The sequence below is a fragment of the Hypanus sabinus genome, unplaced genomic scaffold (assembly GCF_030144855.1).
Source record: "Hypanus sabinus isolate sHypSab1 unplaced genomic scaffold, sHypSab1.hap1 scaffold_1288, whole genome shotgun sequence".
Classification (NCBI taxonomy): domain Eukaryota; kingdom Metazoa; phylum Chordata; class Chondrichthyes; order Myliobatiformes; family Dasyatidae; genus Hypanus; species Hypanus sabinus.
In genome coordinates this window covers 47184-69424 of record NW_026779354.1, presented here as the reverse complement: position 1 = coordinate 69424, position 22241 = coordinate 47184, and the positions used below count along the sequence as shown (strand labels likewise).

General features: G+C 40.4%; 2 long non-coding RNA genes across 4 annotated transcripts in view; one reads left to right on the top strand and one right to left on the bottom strand.

The window, feature by feature from the left end:
• Positions 1 to 22241, top strand: part of LOC132386741 (uncharacterized) — a 52121-nt gene that overhangs the window by 1620 nt on the left and 28260 nt on the right. The window contains exons 1-2 of one of the 3 annotated variants that reach the window (XR_009509644.1): positions 5863 to 5945; positions 9597 to 9689. This is a non-coding gene — a long non-coding RNA (uncharacterized LOC132386741). Of the gene's footprint in view, positions 1 to 5862; positions 5946 to 9596; positions 9690 to 17464; positions 17488 to 22241 lie in introns of those variants that run through there. The other 2 variants (XR_009509643.1, XR_009509646.1) reach the window with 2 other exon arrangements.
• Positions 9604 to 20316, bottom strand: LOC132386742 (uncharacterized). The gene is made up of 4 exons (XR_009509648.1): positions 20287 to 20316; positions 17503 to 17667; positions 15853 to 15899; positions 9604 to 11728 (listed from the first exon to the last, which is right to left on the bottom strand). It is a non-coding gene; the product is annotated as an uncharacterized LOC132386742 (long non-coding RNA).

Here is a 22241-nt window from a genome sequence, read left to right as displayed (position 1 = left end):
TGTCTAACTGGTGGGAGAGTTATGAGATTTAATGTTCATAATAGTTCTGAAATTGCTGTAAATTTAACTTTGGTTTCAAACATTCATGCTGCAGTGAGTGAGTGGTATGTCATGGGAGATGAAACATTGGGGAGTGATCATTTTCCTCTATTTATAAGCCTGGGTTTAGACCAAGATGCCACTTTGAGGAGGTGGAATTTCGGTAAAGCAAATTGGAGAAGTTTTAATGCTTTATGTGATGAATGGAACATTTGTGTGGATGGAATGGTGAGCATTTCTGCAAAGAAAGGTTGTCACGTTATTCCTCAAATTTGCTGGAAGAGACTCATATTAAAAAGTGCATTAATAGGAGAAAAGCTGTACCATGGTGGACGGAGGAGTGTGCAGAAGCAATTATTGAGAAATATGTGGCATTTTGGAAAGTTAAGAAGTATCACTGTCCGCGTGATCTTATTAAGTGTAACAGGTCACAGGCCGTGGTGAGGAAAATAATGATGATTGTGAAAAATATTTACTAGAGGTCATATTGTGCTAGAATTGGAAGGACTATTAAACTTGGAGGTGGGGAATGATTAAGAAAATGGGGGTGAGGGATTCATAGGGTTCCCAGTATTGATTAAAGAAGGTGATACAATTGTGTCTGAAACAGAGAGGGTTTAGTTACTGGCTTGGTCATTTGCTGTAACTCATAATCAAAATAATGAAGAGACTAAACAATGTAGGGATAAGCTGTTAAGTGAATACCCAGACGTGTTGGAAACCTGCTGTAGCAATGACAGTGATGTAGAGTTTTCTTTGTGTGAATTTAGGAAAACGATTATTAATACAGGGCTGACGGCTCCAGGAAAGGATGATATAAGTTATTGCATGTTTAAACGTATGGCCACAGCTCTTTGGAGATAATATTACATTTTTGAATCCTATTTGGCATTCAGGCCATCTTCCCTCCTCATGGAAAATTGCAATTGTAGTGTCTATTCAGGATCCTGGTAAACCCCTGTTGGATCCTCCTAGTTATAGACCAATATTCCTGATTTCCCATTTGTGTAAACATATGGGATATATGGTATTAGAGTGGTTGAATTATATTTTGGAAAAGGGAGGGGACATGTTGTTGTTAATATACTGGATTAGTTTGAGGGGACAAGTGCTGGTTCAACAGCACATGTCCCAAAAGCAGTCAATGTTTTTATGCAGAAATCTCAGCATCTACTTCAACACAGCAAGCTTCCAGAAACAATAGAGTCAGTGGAAATGTCAATCCATCGCCTCCTATATTGTCGCGATGAGGCCACAATCAGGTAGGAGGAACAACACCTTGTATTCTATCAGGTCAGCCTCCAATCTGATGGCATGAACATCGATTTCTTGATCTTCCGGTCATGCCTCCCCTCCCTCATCAATCCCCATCCACTTTTCCCTCTTGTCGCCTGCCCATCACCTCCCTCGGGTGTTTCTCCCCCCCCCCCCCCCCCACTTTTCTTTCTTCCACGCCCTTCTGTTCTCTCCTATCAGACTTGCCCTTCTCCAGCCCTGTAGCTCTTTCACCAATCAACTTCCCAGCTCGTTACTTCATCTCTCCCTCTCCCAGTTCCAGTTATCACTTTGTGTTTCTCTCCCCCCTCCCCCACCTTTAAATTTACTCCTCATTGTTTGTTCCCAGTCCTACTGAAGAATCTTGGCCCAAAATGTAAACTGTACTTTATCCACAGATGCTGCCTGGCCTGCAGAGTTTCTCTAGCATTTTGTGTGTTCTTGGATTTCAATAACTGCAGATTTTCTCCTCTTTATTACTCAATGTCAACAGGCATTCTGTATGACAACTGTCAAAGTCCCACAGCAGATATGAAACTCGAGGTTCGGCAGATGCTGAGAATAAACTGCAAAGTAACACACAAAGTACTGCAGGAGCTCAGCAAGTCGGGCAGCATCTCAGCAGAGAAATAAACAGTCTAGGTAGGATGAAGTGTTTGGGCCCATAATATTCACGGTTTATTCCTCTGCATAGATGCTGCTGGGGCTACTGAGACCCGCCAGCATTTTGCAAGCATAAACCTTTTTATTCAGTCAATCAGTTTCCAGATGTTGCTGAACTTTCATTTGTAGCCTCATCCTCCTGCTCTGGTTCCCTCTTTCTACTCCCCATCAACTCGAGCCTCCATCACATCTAGAGCCTCCTTTTTGCTGACCCCACTTGTTTCTGCTCCATCGAATATTTACCCACCATTCTGCTCATACCTCAGAGGAGAGTATTGTATTGCAACAGTCTGGCTGTGTGAGGCACGGCCCTTCAAAATCAGTGAAAATCCCCCAAAACAGTGAACAGAAAAGGGGAGAGCCTATATTACCAGCAATATCGAGGAGCAGATAGGGAAAGAGATTCCGGAAAGGTGTAAGAATAACAGAGTTGTCATGATGGGAAATTTTAATTTGCCAAATATAGATTAGCATCTCTCTAGAGCAAGGGTTTTTATGAGGTGGAGTTTGTTAGGTGTGTTCTGGAAGGCTTCATGACACAATACGTAGTTAAGCCTACAAAAGGAGAGGCTGCACCTGATTTGGTATTGGGAAATGAACTTGGTCAGGTGTCAGATCTCTCAGTGGGAGAGCATTTTGGAGATAGTGAATATAATCCTATCTCCTTTACAATATCATTGGAGAGATATTCGGAGCAGACAAGTTAGAAAAGAATTTAATTGGAATAAGGGGAATTATGAGGCTATCAGGCAGGAATTTGGAAACAAATGCTCTCAAGGAAAAGTACGGTAGTGTGGCAAATGTTCAGGGAATACTTGAGTGAAGTTCTGCAACAGTTACGTTCCCATGAGACACGGAAGTGATGGTAGTGTGCAGAAACTCTGGTGTACAAAGGCTGGTCAAGAAGAAAAGAAAACATTACTTCTTACTTCTTACTTCTCCTTTGATTTGTAAATATGTGGATTTCATCTTCAGGCACAGTGAGGATATAAAATCCCCATTTGAATACACTCAGATATGAACTGATTGTTCATAGTCACAGTGCATTGATTACTCTTCACAAACATGTCTATCCAAATAGAAACTATTTGCGCCATTGCAAAATACTCCACTTCAGGTTCCTCCCCTCCCTGAATCTCAATATATAGGGGACAACCACCTAAATCTGATACACCAGCTCAAAGAAAGCAACTTCCATTTCTTTGTTACAGGTATATCTGATTTTTCTGAGTCTTTCTGAAATAATTATTGTCAAGCATTAAATGTAGATGGCTTCATTGGTAAATTGGCAGATGAAGAAACAATTGATGGAGCTGTGGATAGTGTGGAGAACTGGCAATAAATACAGCAAAATGTAGATCAATTGCAGATATAGGCTGGGAAATGGCAAATGGAATTTGACCCAGATAAATGTGACAAATTGCACCTCAGTAAGGCAAACGCAAGACAGAACACTGTTATGGGCAAGGTCCTTTGGTGTTGCTGAGCAGAGAGATCATGGCATCCTAGTTCATTGCTAATTGTAAGTAGCTACACAAGTTGGTATGTTGTTTAGAAATAGGCTTACAACATGCTTGCATTTATTATTCGAAGCATTTAGCTCAATAGTCATGTTCCTACTTTGTAAGACTCTCGTTGGGCCACATCTGGATGACTGCATACAGTACTGGTCGCCCCACACTTGGAAGGATGTGGAGGCTTTGGAGAGGGTGAAGAATATGTTTACCAGGATGCTGCTTCATTTAGAGGGAGTGTGCTATCACAGGAGGCGTAATAAAATGTTGTTTCCACTGGAGCTCCAAAGGCTGAGGGGTGATCTGAGAGAGGATTGCAGGAAGATGGAGGGTATGGACATGGTATAGGGGAAGGATTAGTGTTTGGGTGTTTTTGATTTGCTTTATAGCTAGTTCATCACAACATTGTGGCCCTAATGGCCTGCTGTTGTGCTGTACTCTTCATTGTTCTATGTTCTCCTTAGTTCTCAAATTATTTTCATAGCAAACTGACCCATTTGACAGTTACCTTGTAGCTGTTGGTTAAATCCTTTGCGATTTACAATTTGCTATTTCTAAACTCAAGGTAAAGATTCCATTTAGTATTTTAAATCTCTCACAATATCATTAGACATTTTGGATCTTAAACCACACAAGCAGCAATGACGTTAAATTAGTTTCGTCTTTCCATGTTCATGAGATGTTCTTCTGCACACCATTGATTTAACATGTGGTAACTTAATAGCACCTTTCTGTCAGCTTAAACAGTCTGACATATCACAGAAACAAACGTTTTCACTGATAGAACTGCCAATGATCAAATGACTTATCTTTAAACGCTTTAAACTCTTGTACATGAAAGTCGCTGAAGGCTCTGATATTCTCAATCCACCTTGCCTGGTACAAATGATCAATCCATGGTCAAAGTCACTAAGATCTCATTTCTCTCCGATGGTGATGTTTGGTCTCAACAACAAATGAATCTCTTGACCATTCTTGCATGCTTTTATGCATTAAGTTTCATCGACAATATTGGATGATGAGATATCGGCACTAACAAGTGTAATGGGATGTACGGGTGTTCCTAATAAAGTGGTCACTGAATGTACTATGCTCTGCTTGGGCTGTCCTGAACCATTTCTCTGTCATTGAGGTATTTTAGAAGTAGAGTTTCTGATAAATTGGAAACACAGCAACCAACCTCACACATGCAGCAATGTTATGCCCTGATAGAAAGGAAAATGACTCAAAACCAGGGAGAACTTGCCCATCTTTTCCAAGGTATATGGAAATCACTCAAAAGGCTTTAACATATCTGCCTGGATTCATTCAGGATGGCATTGAAATAGCATCCTAGAATTTGAACTGTTCACTCGATTGGACCTCAAACCCACGCTATAGCCTCAAGGAAATAATCACACCACCTTGTCACTCTTGACACTGTTAAGAACTCAGCATAGAAACAAATTTAGGGAAATGGAAAACAATCAGCTCAGCAAAGGCAGCAGTACAGGAACTTGCAGCTCATACTGAATGGAATCTAAATTCATACTCTCTGTGATTAAAGAAGAGAATAGTAAATTTAATATTATTCTATCTACAATTGAAAGGTGTCCTAAAGTTGTCTTCAAGGCTACCAGAGTCTGTACTTCTGCAGATAATCTATTACCTTCAGTGACAGTGTCTGATTGTACAAAACAATATGTGGGAACCGAATTCAGCACAGATATACTATAGCCCATTGTTGAACACACACAACTTAAACTAGAAAAATACAGTATTGCCTTTAAAACTGATCTGATTTACTGTCCCAGCTATCCAAAGATAAGTCATTCTTGTCATATAGTAGTATGTCTGTATTCATTTTACCTGTATTCTCAGTTTTCTGAAATATCCTCCCTCTCAATTTGTAGTTTCCAAAAGTCATAGGAGCAGAATTAGGCCATTTAGAACCAACGGGTCTGCCCATCATTCCATTTTGGATGATTTATTATCCCTCTCAACCCCATTTGCTTCCCCTGCTCCGGAACCTATCCCAAACATATTAATGAATAATCTATCAACCTCCGCTTTACCCATCCCCAATTACATAGCTTAACAGCTGTCTGTGGCAAGCAATTCCACAGATTCACCACCTTCTGGCTCGAGAAATTCCTCCTCATTCCTGTTGTAAAGGGACATACTTCTACTCCAAGGCTGTACCGTCTGGTCCCAAACTCCCCCACCACAAAGTACATCCTCTCTACTTCGACTCTATTTAGGTCTTCCAATATCCATAAGCTTTCAATGTCCTTCTTTTCTCTTTACCAGAGCTATCAAAAGTGAGATTTCTTCCTCCAGATAATTGCCTTCCAAAAAACTCTTGTCGTCCTGGTGTTTCTCCTGCTGCTTGTTAACACTGAGTTTTCCAAAGCCCGAGGGGTCAGACGACTTGATATCAGATTCAACAGTAATGCAGAGGGAATTTCTTCACAGGTAGGATTGTCTTAGCTCCACTTCTTTAACCAAACGAAACAACATTCCTCTGCAACTTGCTCCAACCACAGATCATTGATCGCACAAAGCACATAAAACTAAATATTGTCAAAAATAAGTGCATAAAATATAACTCACAATACATGCAGTGTGCAGCACATTAAAAAACAACTAACAGTAGAGAGCTCACTGTCCTGTGATGAGAGGTCGGTTGTGGCAGGGCATTCATTGGTTTTGTAACCTAATGGAAGAAGCCTATTACCCAGTCTAGCAGTCGTAGTCCTCAAGCTGCAATGCCTCCTTCTCGATGATTATAGGTCAAAGAGATTGGGAGATATGTGCCAGGGATCCTCAATGATGCTTTGGGCTTTGACTAAATCAAATGTGTCAGATAATTAATATTCCAAACAACATTTTATTTAAAGTCAAACATCTATTTTTTGATATAATGAACATACTGAAATGCAATATAAAACATTAATTTTTCCAACTCAAATTGAGTTTATTCTTATTATCATAAGTTCAGTGAGGTACGGGTTCAGTGCCAAGGAAAATTTGCATGCAGCAACATCACAAAGATGAAGGGACAGACAGCACACAGAATATAGATTATGCATTAGGTCTACCTTAAGTCATGCCATATGCAATAAAGTCGATTTGCCATCATGAGTATATATTTTCAGAAGTTAATTGGCTGGAATAGTAATGAATGGGAGATTGGTTTGACTAGACAAAATAGATGAATGTCACTTGAGGCAGGCATCCCCAAGAGTGCTGAAAACATTGTCAATTACAATTTCCCACTAGACGTTACTCACGGACAGTTATAGAAAATCGTGTAGGTCTTGTAATGGAAATGTTCCCATGATAGTTCAGGGTTTATTCATCAAGAAGATACTTTGATTGATGTACCAGTTGGGTGGGAGGTGGACGGGGTAATATTTTGGTAATATTTTCTGAGGAGCTGTCTGGTCAAACTAAATAGTGAGAACTGGTGCCGAATACTTTCCTGTGTTCAATGGTGGGTGAGGTTCACCAATGACGGACTGGGCCATATTTAGTACATATTACAGGCTTTTCCGTACAATGGCATTGATGCTTCCATATCAGGCCAAGATGAAACTAGTCAATAAACTCTCTAACAGACATCTGTAGAAATTAATCAACGTTTCAGATAATAATTCAAATTTTGTCAAGCTTCCAAGAAAGCATAGCGTTTTTGGTGACATTCCAAATCTCCTCAAATTCCAATTGAAATATAGCCGCCGTCACACCTTCTTTACAGCTGTATCAATATTTTGGGTCCAGGTTAGCTCCTCGGACATACTGGCACCCAGGATCTTAAAATAGCTCCCTCACTGCATTTCTGATCCCTCCATGAGGATCAGTGTGTGTCATTCACTCAACTATTATGTGTCATCTGTCCTCATACCCGAACTCCGGAAAACACGTTGAGGAATTCTTCCATGGGCAACAAAGTCAATGGTCTGAGATAACTGAGCAGCAAGTTGACTTCACAATTCTTTGTTAATTGTCAATTCAAATATGAGCGAACGTCTGAGAATCAGATTCCCACGACACAATAGGTGACTTTGTGGTTTGTTAGAAGTAAAGGTCTGTTAAGATCTATTAAGAACAGTGCATTCCAGTGATCCACTACTCTCTGAATAAATAAAACCCTACCCATCACATGCCCTTTGAACACACGCCTTCTCACTTTAAATGCCTGCCCTTTGGTATTTGACATTTCAACCCCGGGAATCAGATACTCCCTGTCTACTCTATCTATGCCTCTTATAAACCTTCATCGGAATTCCCCTCAGGCTATGGTGCTCCAGAGGAAACAACTCACCGTCCTTTCCAATTGTACCCAGTCTCAATTGTAAGCCAGACTGACGCTGTGGAAATACAGCTCCAGAAATATGATTTTTATTTCTGCAAGGAGCATGTGTGTGTGTGTGGCAAATATCCGTCGACATTTCCTGGTACATGCTTCAGAGCATCGACTGATGATAAGAGTATGCTCACCATGACACTGGAGTAACCTCCAGATGTCTCCTTCTCCTGTGTAGTAAAGGCCTTCAATTTGCTGCATCCTACTACAGGTTCTGAGTTATCATAATTCGAAAATGAGCAATGCTAAAAGTTCAGGTGCAACTGTTCTATTTAAATTTTCTGCCCATTACACTACTGGTGTTTTGGCAGCAATAAAGGTCTTCCTTCTTTGGCTGTGTTCAGGGCTTCCTTCATCATGTCAGTGTTACGCCTGTGACAATAGACAATAGGTGCAGAAGAAGACCATTCAGCCCTTCGAGCCTGCACCGCCATTATGAGATCATGCCTGATCAATTACTATCAATACCCTGTTCCTGCCTTGTCCCCTAATCCCTTGATTCCCCTATCCATAAGATACCTCTTTAGCTCCTTGAAAGCATCCAGAGAATTGGCCTCCACTACCTTCCGAGGCAGTGCATTCCAGACCCCCACAACTCTCTTGCAGAAGAAGTTTTTCCTTAACTCTGTACTAAATGACCTTTTTTAATGATCCTCTTTTTAAAACGTTTTTTATTGCGTTTTCAAATAATTACAGAAAGAAAAACAAATATACCCTTAGCCCCTCCCCTCTAACAACCCTACAGAAAAAAAAGAAAATGAAAAAAAAAGAAAGAAAGCGAGAGTGCCTGTATATCTGAAGATCCCCACATGCTCCACGGAGTTCGTAATAACTTTATTATATATACTTATTTCTTTCCCCAAATAACCAATTATTTTATCTTCGGAGCAGTCATTTGAGATCTTAAGCTGTGTTGCCTTTAAGGCATTTGTTTAGTTTATTATACTTTTGCTTTAGTAATTTGTTTGTTATCAATTTCTAGTTAAAGTTAAGGTTGTTTAAAGTAAATTCGTTTTCTGTGATATATAGCGGCATGCGATGACGTCACTCCCAGTTACGCCGTGTGTTGTGGGAGAATACCGGTTTGGAGAAACAGGAGGGAGGGGGCTTATGTGTACAGTATCAGCGCGAGAAAAGTTTTCTTTCTACGCACTAGAAACATTAGTGAATCAACGCCCTAAGTTCATGAGATAATCGATATGTTGAATTAAAAATGTTAACGCTGATTCTGTTAAAAGTAATGATGATTGATAAAGTTTATGTTTTTTGTTATTTAAAGAGTTGCGGATAGTTTGTGTTGAAGTGTATTTAAAGCCAGTCGATGGCGTGGGTAGATTCTGACTGTATGTTGCACTTTAATGTAAGATTGTTGTTGTAGTTTTACTTTTGCAAGTGTTTATGATGTAAATGTGATGTCAAGAAGGAAACAAATACAGTATATTTTTTGTATTGTTTTATCAACAGTTTTCACCATACCTTAATGTGGAAGAGTGAACAGTAAATGGTTAATCTTACTGGGACCGCCTCATTGATTGGTTTATGCTTGGTGTTTAGTTCAGAGTTATTTTACAGCTGTGTGAGAACACTACATAAGCATTTACGAGAATGACAGCATCTGATTTCAAATCCCAGAAAATCCTGCAGTCTCGTTCCTGCAGTTCTTCCATTGGAGTGAAAATCATATAGTTATTGGAGATGATGTATGTTGCCGTATGTCGATTACAATAATGACATTTGTGCTGTTCATTTTTTTTCAGACAGCTGCACCATAGACCCTGAAAGTGACATCAGGAATATCTTCTCCGCAAGTTACAGTGAGCATCTGGGTTAAAACTGATCAACAGCACAAGGTCAGAAACATAGTGTCACTACCAAAAGTTCCAGCCAATAGAAGTTCAACACTGTATAATGTGTGTTAAAGAAATGTGAAATAGTGCAACACTTGTAATAATAATTAACAATCAATGAAACATACATACAATGTGTTCTTCATTAGCATTTATTGTAAGACTGGAAGTGGTTACTACTGATATTGGCAACATTTATTCACCATACCTAATATCTGTGCTCTTGAGATTGTCCCCATTAAACACAAAATTATTATAAATAATTAATTTTAGACATACTTATTTAAGACCATATGACATAAGAGCAGAATGAGATAATCGGGCCCATTGAATCAGCTCTGCCATTCAATCACTGATGATCCTTTGTTTTATCTCCTCCTCAACCCCATGAGAAAGTAAGGATACATGGGATCCAAGGAGACATTGCTTTGTGGATCCTGAACTGACTTAGCCCAAGAAGGCAAAATGTGCTTGGAGACGGGTCATATTCTGCATGGAGGCCAGAGTCCAGTGTTGTGCCTCAGGGATCTATTCTGGGACTCCAACTCTTCGTGATTTTTATAAATGACTGAGACGAGGTAATTTAATGAGATGAGGCATTAATAAGATGCAAAACTGGGCTGAGAAATGGTAGATGAAGTTCAACCCAGATAAGTGTGGCCTGGTTCATTTTGGTAGGTCAAATATGATGGCAGAATGTAGAGTTAATGCCTAGACTCTTGGCAGTGAGGAGGATCAGAGGGATCTTGGGGTCCCAGGCCCAAATTTTCTTTAAATAACTATTTATGGTTCTTAGTAATTGTTCCATCCAAATAAGTAAGTTTATTTCTTACAATTTTAAAAGGAAGGTTAGTATTAATTGATACTAAATGATTCAATAGAAAAAGTTCACTCTTATCCTGAATACTGACTAAAACAGGAGACAAAAGAATGTACGATAGCTAATAAAGTCTCAACATTAGGAATATAAAGCAAAAGGTCATCGGCATAATGCAAAATTTCTAAGGTAAGGACATGTTCGGCACAGCTTTGTAGGCTGGAGGGCCTGTATTGTGCAGTAGTTCCGTGTTTCTATGTTTCTATCATATCTGTTTCCTCAACATTTCATGTCCCTCCACCAATATTCCTAATATCTGCAAACCTGGCAGGAAAACCATCTATTCCTTCATCTAAGTCATTATATACAGCATAAAAATAAGTGGCCCCATAGGAACCCTGCGGATCACCACTAGCCACTGGCAGCCAACCAGAACAGGATCCATTTATTCCCACTCGCTGCCTCCTACCAATCAGCCAATGTACTACCCATGTTAGTAACATTCTTGTAATATCATGGGCTCTTAATTAAATACGCAGCCTTCTGTGTGGCACTTGTGTCAAAGGACTTCTTAACGCCCAGATATACAAAATACACTGCATCCCCTTTATCTATCCTACTGGCATTCTCATCAAATTATCGCAAAAGGTACATATTTTTAGCCAGATGGTGGTGGAATTATGGAATTCGTTGCCACATACAGTGTGGAGGCCCAATCATTGAAGGTGCTTAAGGAGGAGATTGATAGGTATCTAATTAGTCAGTGTATCAAGGGATATGGGGAAAAAGTCGGAAATTGGATCTAGATGGGAGAATAGTTCAGCTCATGGTGGAGTGGCAGAGCAGACTCAATGGGTCGAATGGCCTCCTTCTGCACCTTTACCTTGCTTGAAATGTAATATGAATTATTAATAGAGTAAACGAATAGACTATAACAGAGACAGTACTTAGCTCATGACGAATTAATGTTGTCACAAATAAAGTGACTATGAATCACTGATTATTTCTGCTTGGCATAATTTATAATTATTTAATTATTTCTAGTTAAATATTGCTATATTTCTACACAATTCCTGCTTAGTGTGAATGTAACGAGAGCCAATTTCCTTCGGGATCAATAAAGTATGTCGTTCAGTCTGTCTGTCTGACTGAAGTTTCTGGCAGACTGAATTCCTTCCGATGGATCATTGCTGGGAGTGCTCGTTCCTTTTGGCCAGCTCGCCATCTACAACACAAGTTCAGAAATATTCATTTGTTACTGAAAGCATAGTACCTTAAAACCTGGAATACAACAAATGATTAATATTGAATAGGATAAAAAAAAACCTGACACATAAAGGTTTGGAACAAGAGGAAGTGGATTATGATGAATGTTAAATTGTGCCAATGCTTGAAATAAGGGATGGCAATAAATAAAGGGCTGCAAGAAGACCACAGACATGTCATCAGGTTTGAAGGACCATGTGCCTCAATGACCCTGAGTTCTATGTTGTCTGGAGTCAGGGCCTTCTGCTTTAGCTCTTGGTAGTATCAGCCATACCGAACAGGTAAATAAGTAGAGGCCAGGCGAAGAGATGTCCATGGGTCCTGCCCGTTCAGGGTTTCAGTTTAGCAATAAAAATTCAGACTGGTAAATCAAAACTGGTCTGGAAACGCAATAAAGAATAATTCTACATCTGAGTGTAACTGTTTTCCTGAGTCTCCACATGAAATGCATACTAGACAGTAGAGAAAGCTAAGTGGAAGTACTGACATGATGAAGGAAGCCCTGGACACAACCAGAGAGGAAGACCTTTATTGCTGCCAAAAACACCGGTAGTGTAATGGGCAGAAAATATAAATAGAACAGTTGCATTTGACTTTCAGCATTGTTCGTTTTCGAATTATGATAACTCAGAACTTGTAGTAGGATGCAGAAAATTTAATTCCTTTACTGCACAGAAGAAAGAGACATCTGGAGTTTACTCCAATGTCGTGGTGAACATCCTCTTATCATCAGTCGTGTGCTCTGAATCATGCACCAGGAAATGCTGCTTGATATTTGCCACACACCCATACTCCTTGCAGAAATAAAAATATTATTTCTGGAGCTGTATTTCCTCAGTGTCAGCTTGGCTTACAATTGAGACTAGATACAACTATTGTATTATACAATATTAATTAAAGTTCATAATGTGTTCCTTTGTTGCCTTTACATAGATCTAGTTTTATCAAGAGAACAGAAATATTCCCCGATATGTGACACAGCAGACTCTGCTTAGCTAATATTATAGACTGATTACTTTTGTTGAAAGTTATCAATATACGTTATCAAATGACAATTTTAATTAAATTACAAAGCACTTCAAAGCACTTCAACAGGACTGACGATTTGGTATTCACTTAATGAGTGACATGTCAACAGAAACATTGAGAAAGTTTGTAGTATGATACCAAAGCAAAACGGATTATTGTGTAATGTGGGCATTGATTACAAATTGATTGGAACTCATTGTCCTGTAATTCTGTTTGAGGCATCATGGTCGTGAAATTATGGAATTCTTTGCCACATGCAGTGTGGAGGCCCAATAATTGAGGGTGTTTAAGGAGGAGATTGATGAGAATCTAATTAGTCAGGGTATCAAGGAATATGGGGAAAAAGTCGGAAATTGGAGATGGGAGAATACTTAAGCTCATGGTGAAGTGGCGGAGCGGACTCAAGGGGCCGAATGGCCTACTTCTGCTCCTTTACCTTGTCTTGTCTTGACATGTGAATTATTAATATAGTAAATGAATAGACTAAACTCAGAAACAGTGCTTAGCTGATAACGAATTAATGTTGTCACGAATAAAATGACTTTGAATCACTGATTACTTCCACTTGGCATAATTTATTATTATTTAATTATTTATGGTTTTATATTTCTATATTTCTACGTGGGATTTTCCGCCGGCTTTCACTATTACGCTGTTACAGGAGTTCTAGCCTTTCTTCTGGTGCGTCTCAAGGAGCTGTTCCCCAGACCCTCTTTTATCCCCACTCATAGGGTCTCAGATGTCACTCAGGGTGGAATGATGCCATCCCCTAACCTGCCCACATTGCCTGAGGGCTTCCATGAAGCAGAGTACTCAATACACAATTCCGCCTCCAAGAAACAATGACCTTTTCCGTGGCGTTGTATCGCTGGGGGCCAGGACATTCCAAACTTATCTCACTCATTTCCTGGGTCTCCTACCCTGCCTTAATAGCGATCTTGCATTTCTCAAAAAGGAAGAGGGAGAAAACAGAGAACTATCGACCTGTCGGCCTGACATCGGTGGTGGGAAAGATGCTGGAGTCCATTATTAAGGATAAAATTGTGGCATATCTAGATAGCAGTGATAGGATTGGGCCAAGCCAGCATGGATTTACCAAGGGTAAATCATGCTTGACTAATCTGTTGGAGTTTTTCGAGGATGTAACCAGGAAGTTAGACGGGGGAGATGCAGTGGATGTAGTGTACCTTGATTTTCAGAAGGCATTTGATAAGGTCCCACGTAGAAGATTGGTGGGTAAAATCAAAGCTCATGGCATCAGGGGGAAGACATTGACATGGATAGAACACTGGTTGGCAGATAGAAAGCAAAGTGTAGGTGTGAATGGGTGTTTCTCGGAATGGCAGGGGGTGACTAGTGGGGTGCCACAGGGCACGGTATTGGGACCACAGCTGTTCACCACTTACGTTAATGATTTGGATGAAGACATAAAAAATAACATCAGCAAATTTGCTGATGATACTAAGCTGGATGGCAGTACGACATGTGATGAGGATGTTAGGAGAATTCAGGGTGACTTAGATAGGCTGGGTGAGTGGGCAGATACTAGGCAGATGGCGTTTAATGTGAATAAGTGTGAGGTTATCCACTTTGGGAGTAAGAACAGGAAGGTAGATTATTATCTGAACGGTTTAGAGTTGGGTAAGGGAGAAATACAAAGAGATCTCGGAGTCCTTGTTCATCAGTCACTGAAAGTGAATGAGCAAGTGCAGCAGGCAGTGAAGAAGGCTAATGGAATGTTGGCCTTTATTGCAAAGGGAATTGAGTACAAGAGCAAGGAAATCCTCTTGCATTTGTACAGAGCCCTGGTGAGACCTCACCTGGAGTATTGTGTACAGTTTTGGTCTTCAGGGTTAAGGAAGGACATCCTGGCTGTAGAGAAAGTGCAGCGTAGATTCACGAGGTTAATTCCTGGGGTGTCTGGACTGTCTTACGCAGAGAGGTTAGAGAGACTGGGCTTGTACACGCTGGAATTAAGGAGATTGAGAGGGGAACTGATTGAAGCATGTAAGATTATTAAGAGATTGGACTAGATAGAGGCAGGAAATATGTTCCAGATGATGGGAGAGACCAGTACCAGAGGGCATGGTTTGAGAATAAGGGGTAGGTCATTTAGGACAGAGTTAAGGAAAAGCTTCTTCTCCCAGAGAGTTGTGGGGGTCTGGAATGCACTGCCTTGGAAGATAGTGGAGACCAATTCTCTGGATGCTTTCAAGAAGGAGCTAGATAGGTATCATGAATAAGGGAATCAAGAGATATGGGGACAAAGCAGGAACAGGGTATTGATAGTAATTGATCAGCCATGATTTCAAAATGGCGGTGCAGGCTTGTAGGGCCGAATGGTCTACTGCACCTATTGTCTATTGTCACAGGCGTAACACTGACATGATGAAGGAAGCACTGAACACAGCCAGAGAAGGAAGACCTTTATTGCTGCCAAAAACACCAGTAGTGTAATGGGCAGAAAATATAAATACAACCGTTGCACGTGAACTTTTAGCATTGCTCATTTTTGAATTATGATAACTCAGAACTTGTAGTAGGATGCAGCAAATTGAAGTCCTTTACTACACAGGAGAATGTGACATCTAGAGTTTACTCCAGTGTCATGGTGAACACCCTCTTATCATCAGTCGATGCTCTGAAGCATGTACCAGGAAATGTCGATGGATATTTGCCACACACACACATGCAGAAATAAAAATCATATTTCTGGAGCTGTATTTCCTCAGCGAAAGCTTAGCTTACAATTGAGACTGGATACAATTGGAAAGGACGGTGAGTTGTTTCCTCTGGAGCACCATAGCCTGAGGGGAATTCCGATGAAGGTTTATAAGTTTAAAAGAGGCATAGATAGAGTAGACAGGGAGTATCTGATTCCCGGGGTTGAAATGTCAAATATCAAAGGGCAGGCATTTAAAGTGAGAAGGCGTGTGTTCAAAGGGCATGTGAGGCGTAGGGTTTTTTTTTTATTCAGAGAGTGGTGGATCACTGGAATGCACAGTTCTTAATAGATCTTAACAGACCTTTACTTCTAACAAACCACAAAGTCACCTGTTGTATGTTCGGAATCTGCTTCTCAGACTTTCGCTCATATTTTCCTGTGAATTGACAAGAAACAAAGAATTGTGAATTCAACTTGCAGCTCAGTTATCTCAGACCATTGACTTTCTTGCCCATGGAAGAATTCCTCACCGTGTTTTCCGGAGGTCGGGTTTGAGAATATAGAGTTCGGGTATGAGGACAGATGACACATTATAGTTGTGTGAATGACACACACCAATCCTCATGGAGGGATCAGAAATGCAGTGAGGGAGCCATTTAAAGTTCCTGGGGGCCAGTATGTCCGAGGAGCTAACCTGGACCCAACATATTGATACAGCTGTAAAGAAGGTGAGACGGCGGCTATATTTCAATAGGAATTTGAGGAGATTTGGAATGTCACCAAAAATGCTATGCTTTCTTGGAAGCTTGACAAAATTTGAATTATTATCTGAAACATTAACAAATTTCTACAGATGTCTGTTAGAGAGTTTATTGACTGGTTTCATCTTGGCCTGATATGGAAGCATCAATGCCATTGTACGGAAAAGCCTGTAATAAGTACTAAATATGGCCCAGTCCGTCATTGGTGAACCTCACCCACCATTGAACACAGGAAAGTATTCGGCACCAGTTCTCACTGTTTAGTTTGACCAGTCAGCTCCTCAGAAAATATTACCAAAATATTACCCCGTCCACCTCCCACCCAACTGGTGCATCAATCAAAGTATCTTCTCGATGAATAAACCCTGAACTATCATGGGAACATTTCCATTGCAAGACCAACCCGATTTTCTATAACTGTCCGTGAGTAACGTCTCGTGGGAAATTGTAATTGACAATGTTTTCAGCCCTGTTGGGGATGCCTGCCTCAAGTGACATTCATCTATTTTGTCTAGTCAAACCAATCTCCCATTCATTACTATTCCAGCCAATTAACTTCTGAAAATATATACTCATGATGGCAAATCGACTTTATTGCATATGGCATGACTTAAGGAAGAGCTAATGCATAATCTATATTCTGTGTGCTGTCTGTCCCTTCATCTTTGTGATGTTGCTGCATGCAAATTTTCCTTGGTACTGAATCCGTACCTCACTGAACTTATGATAATAAGAATAAACTCAATTTGACTTGGAAAAATTAATGTTTTTTTATTGCATTTCAGTATGTTCATTATATCAAAAAATAGATGTTTGACTTTAAATAAAATGTTGTTTGGAATATTAATGATCTGACACATTTGATTTAGTCAAATCCCAAAGCATCATTGAGGATCCCTGGCACATATCTCCCAATCTCTTTGACCTATAATCATCGGGAAGGAGGCACTGGCTTGAGAACTATGACTGCTAGACTGGGTAATAGCTTCTTTCATTAGGTTACAAAACCAATGAATGCCCTGCCACTCCCGACCTCTCATCACAAGACAGTGAGCTCTTTACTGTTAGTTGTTTTTTTTAATGTGCTGCACACTGCATGCATTGTGAATTATATTTTATTCACTTATTTTTGACAATATTTAGTTTTATGTGCTTTGTGCGATCAATGTTCTGTGGTTGGAGCACGTTGTAGAGGAATGTTGTTTCGTTTGGTTGTATATCTGTAAAGAAAATTCAACAATGAACACTGTTAAAGAAGTGGAGGTAAGACAATCCTACCTGTGAAGAAATTCCCTCTGCATTACTGTTTAATCTGGTTTCATGACGACTGGACATTTGGGCTTTGGAAAACTCAGTGTTAACAAGCAGCAGGAGAAACACCAGGACGACAAGTGTTTTTTGGAAGGCCATTATCTGGAGGAAGGTATCTCACTTTTGATAGCTCTGGTAAAGAGAAAAGAAGGACATTGAAAGCTTATGGATATTGAAAGACCTAGATAGAGTTGAAGTAGAGAGGATGTATTTTGTGGTGGTGGAGTTTGGGACCAGACGGTACAGCCTTGGAGTAGAAGTATGTCCCTTTACAACAGGGATGAGGAGGGATTTCTCGAGCCAGAAGGTGGTGAATCTTTGGAATTGCTTGCCACAGACAGCTGTGAAGCTAAGTGATTGGGGATGTGTAAAGTGGAGATTGATAGATTATTCATTAGTATGTTTGTGAAAGGTTCCTGACCAGGGGAAGCAAATGAGGTTGAGAGGGATAATAAATCAGCCAAAATGGAATGGTGGGGCAAACCCTTTGGGTTTAAATGGCCTAATTCTGCTCCTATGACTTTTGGAAACTACAAATTGAGAGGTAGAATATTTCAGAAAACTGAGAATACAGGTAAAGTGAATACAGACATCCTTCTATAGGACAAGAATGACTTATCGTTGGATAGCTGGGACAGTAAATCAGTTCAGTTTTAAAGGCAATACTGTATTTTTGTAGTTTTAAGTTGTGTGTGTTCAACAATAGGCTATAGTATATCTGTGCTGAATTCAGTTCCCACATATTGTCTTGTACAATCAGATACCTGTCACAAGGTAATAGATTATCTGCAGAAGTACAGACTCTAGTAGCCTTGAAGACTACTTTAGAACACCCTTCAATTGTAGATAGAATAACATTAAAATTACTATTCTCTTCTTTAATCACAGAGAGTTTGAATTTAGATTCCATTCCGTATGAGCTGCAAGTTCCTGTACTGCTGCCTTTGCTGAGCTGATTGTTTTCCATTTCCCTAAAGTTGTTTTTATGCTGAGTTCGTATCAGTGTCAAGTGTGACCAGGTGGTGTGATTCTTCCCTTGAGTCTATAGAATGGGTTCAAGGTCCAATCTTGTGAACAGTTCAAATTCTAGGATGCTATTTCAATGCAGCTCTGAAGCAATCCAGACAGAGATGTTAAAGCCTCTTGAGTGATTTCCATGTACCTTGGAAAAGATGGGCAAGTTCTCCCTGGTGTTCAGTCCTTGTCCTTTCTATCAGTGTCATTATCAATCACATTGTCGTAACGTTGCTGCATGAGTGAGATTGGATGCTGTTTTTTCAATTTATCAGAAACTCTACTTCTAAAATACCTCAGTGACAGAGAAATGGTTCAGGACAGCCCAATCAGAGCATAATACATTCAGTGGCCACTTTATTATGGACACCCGTACATCCCACTACACTTGTTAGTGCCGATATCTCATCATCCAAAATTTTCGATGTAACTTAATGCATAAAAGCATGCAGGAATGGTCAAGAGATTCATTTGCTGTTGAGACCAAACATCAGCATAGAAGAGAAATGAGATCTTAGTGACCTTGACCATGGATTGATCACATGTGCCAGGCAGGGTGGTTTGAGAATCTCAGAACCTTCAGCGACTTTCATGTACAAGAGATTCCAGCGTTTAAAGATAAGTCATCTGATCTTTGGCAGTTCTATGGGTGAAAATATTTGTTTCTGTGATATGTCAGACTGTTTAAGGTGACAGAAAGGTGCTATTAACTCAAATTACCACATGTTAAATCAATGGTGTGCAGAAGAACATCTCATGAACATGGAATGTCGAAACTAATTTAACGTCATTGCTGCTTGTGTAGTTTAGGAGCCAACATGTCTAATGATATTGTGAGAGATTTAAAATTCTAATTGGAATCTTTACCTTGAGTTTAGAAATAGCAAATTGTAAATCGCAAAGGATTTAACCAACAGCTACAAGGTAACTGTCAAATGGGTCAGTTTGCTATGAAAATGCTTTGAGAACTAAGGAGAACATAGAACAATGAAGAGTACAGCACAACAGCAGGCCATTAGGGCCACAATGTTGTGATGAACTAGCTATAAAGCAAATCAAAAACACCCAAACACTAATCCTTCCTGCCTATACCATGTCCATACCCTCCATCTTCCTGCAATCCTCTATCAGATTACCCCTCAGCCTTTGGAGCTCCAGTGGAAACAACATTTTATTACGCCTCCTGTGATAGCACACACCCTCTAAATGAAGCAGCATCCTGGTAAACATATTCTTCACCCTCTCCAACGCCTCCACATCCTTCCAAGTGTGGGGCGACCAGTACTGTATGCAGTCATCCAGATGTGGCCCAACGAGAGTCTTACAAAGTAGGAACATGAGAATTGAGCTAAATTATTTGAATAATAAATGCAAGCATGTTGTACGCCTATTTCTAAACAACATACCAACTTGTGTAGCTACTTACAACTAGCAATGAACTAGGATGCCATGATCTCTCTGCTCAGCAACACCAAAGGACCTTGCCCATAACAGTGTTCTGTCTTGCGTTTGCCTTACTGAGGTGCAATTCGTCACATTTATCTGGGTCAAATTCCATTTGCCATTTCCCAGCCTATATCTGCAATTGATCTACATTTTGCTGTATTTATTGCCAGTTCTCCACACTATCCACAGCTCCATCAATTGTTTCATCATCTGCCAATTTACCAATGAAGCCATCTCCATTTAATGCTTGTCAATAATTATTTCAGAAAGACTCAGACAAATCAGATTTACCTGTAACGAAGAAATCGAAGTTGCTTTCTTTGAGCTGCTGTATCAGATTTCGGTGGTTGTCCCCTATATATTGTGATTCAGGGAGGGGAACAACCTCAAATGGAGTATTTTGCAATGGCGCAAATATTTGGATAAACATGTTTGTGAAGAGTAATCAATGCACTGTGACTATGAACAAACAGTTCATATCTTAGTGTATTCAAATGGGGATCTTATATACTCACTGTGCCTGGAGATGAAATCCACATATTTACACAATCAAAGTGAACACTCTTACTGTTAGGAGAAGTAAGAACCAAGATGCACTTATACCTCATCCGTAGCATGGACTCTCAAATTGCACCGTCCACTGCAATCTTGGTCAGCAACCAATAATTTCCTATCTTTTTCCTTCCTGTGTTCCTCAGGAGTAGAGTGACATTTGTGATTTCCCGGTCACGGGGAGCAATTCCTGACTAATTATTCTTGCACTGTGAATGCCTTCACAATCGCTTCAGCCTCTTTTTGCGAATCCGTGATGTCTTGTCCATCCACCGTCAGGATTTACAACTCTCCAAGCAATATCTCCTTATTAAAAGTGATGATACTCAATGCCGCCCAGGCTTCAATTTCTGGCATCTCTTCATGTCGGAAAACATTGGAGACTGACACAAAGTACGTGTACAGTTCTCTGCCGTTTCAGTGTGTCTGACAACTTCTCCAGTGTCATTTCCCAGAGGTCCAATATCCATTCTACACTCTCTTTTACTGTTTATACATCTGTAAAAGTACTCTTTGTATCCTCTTTAATATTCACAAAAAGAATTAGGTTTAATATCACTGCTATATGTCTTGAAATGTGTTATGCTCGAGAAGTACATCGTAATACATTATAATAAAACCAGTAAATCACAGTTAGATTTCTATAAAAATAGTATAAAAAAGTTAAATAAGTAAGAAATCCGATGTCAGATGGGAAGAGGCTGTCGCTGAACTATTGAGTGTGTGCCTTCAGGCTCCTGTACCTCCTCCATGATGGTAGAAATGGGAAGAAGGCATGTCCTGGGTGGTGGTGGTCCTTCATGATGGATGCTGCCTTTTTGAGGCAGCGCTCGTCAGTGATGTCATGGATGCTATTATTTCATCCATACTTTTCCTTAATTCTATTGTAATTATTCTGCACATTATTCTACACCTTCTGCATTATTAATGTTTTACCTTATCCTACCTCATTACACTGTGTAACGATATGATTTGATTTGTCTCAAGGGTATACATGCAAAAACATTCACTATTGCGGTACCTATGGCAATAATAAAAACATTCCAATTCCAATCTGTTGAACCCACTTCCCTGCTATTTATTGAAATACTGTCCACAGCCCTAGTTATGTGATTTGTCAGGACTTCAGACCTAGCATGTTTCAGCTGGAACCTGTCCAATCAAATCATCTCCATCCTTCCGCAATAGTGGAAGCAAAGTACCATGAATCTAAGCATTCTTCTCTTCCTCCAGCCAGCCCTCCTGTCACCCGCAGCCATTGGATCGTCTTGACTTAAGGAGGGACAGCTGTAGCCTAATAGGGGGCAGGTGTTTATAAGGGACTCGGGGACTGAGCCTGGGTGTGGGTTGTCCTACTCCGAAGCCGGTTTAACCCGATCTGTACCTGGGCTGCCGGCTCTGAATTCTGCTCTTTCCCTGGTTGCCGGCCTGCTCGGAATCCTGTTTTGCCCTGTTGCCGGCCTCTTCTGCATATGTTCTGTCCGGTTGGACTTGTTCCACTGCTTCTCTCGTGTGCGCTGGTCCCGCTGTTCCGCCTTAGTCGCCTTGCCTGCGCTGTCACGCTGTTGGTTGCCCTTCCCAATAAACCGGTGTATCACGGTAGCCCTACTGCTCACGCTGGACGCAGCTTTCTTCTGATTCCTTGCCTCCCTCAGGCAGGCCCGGCTGGACTGCCGCTGCCCGGTGGGGATTCT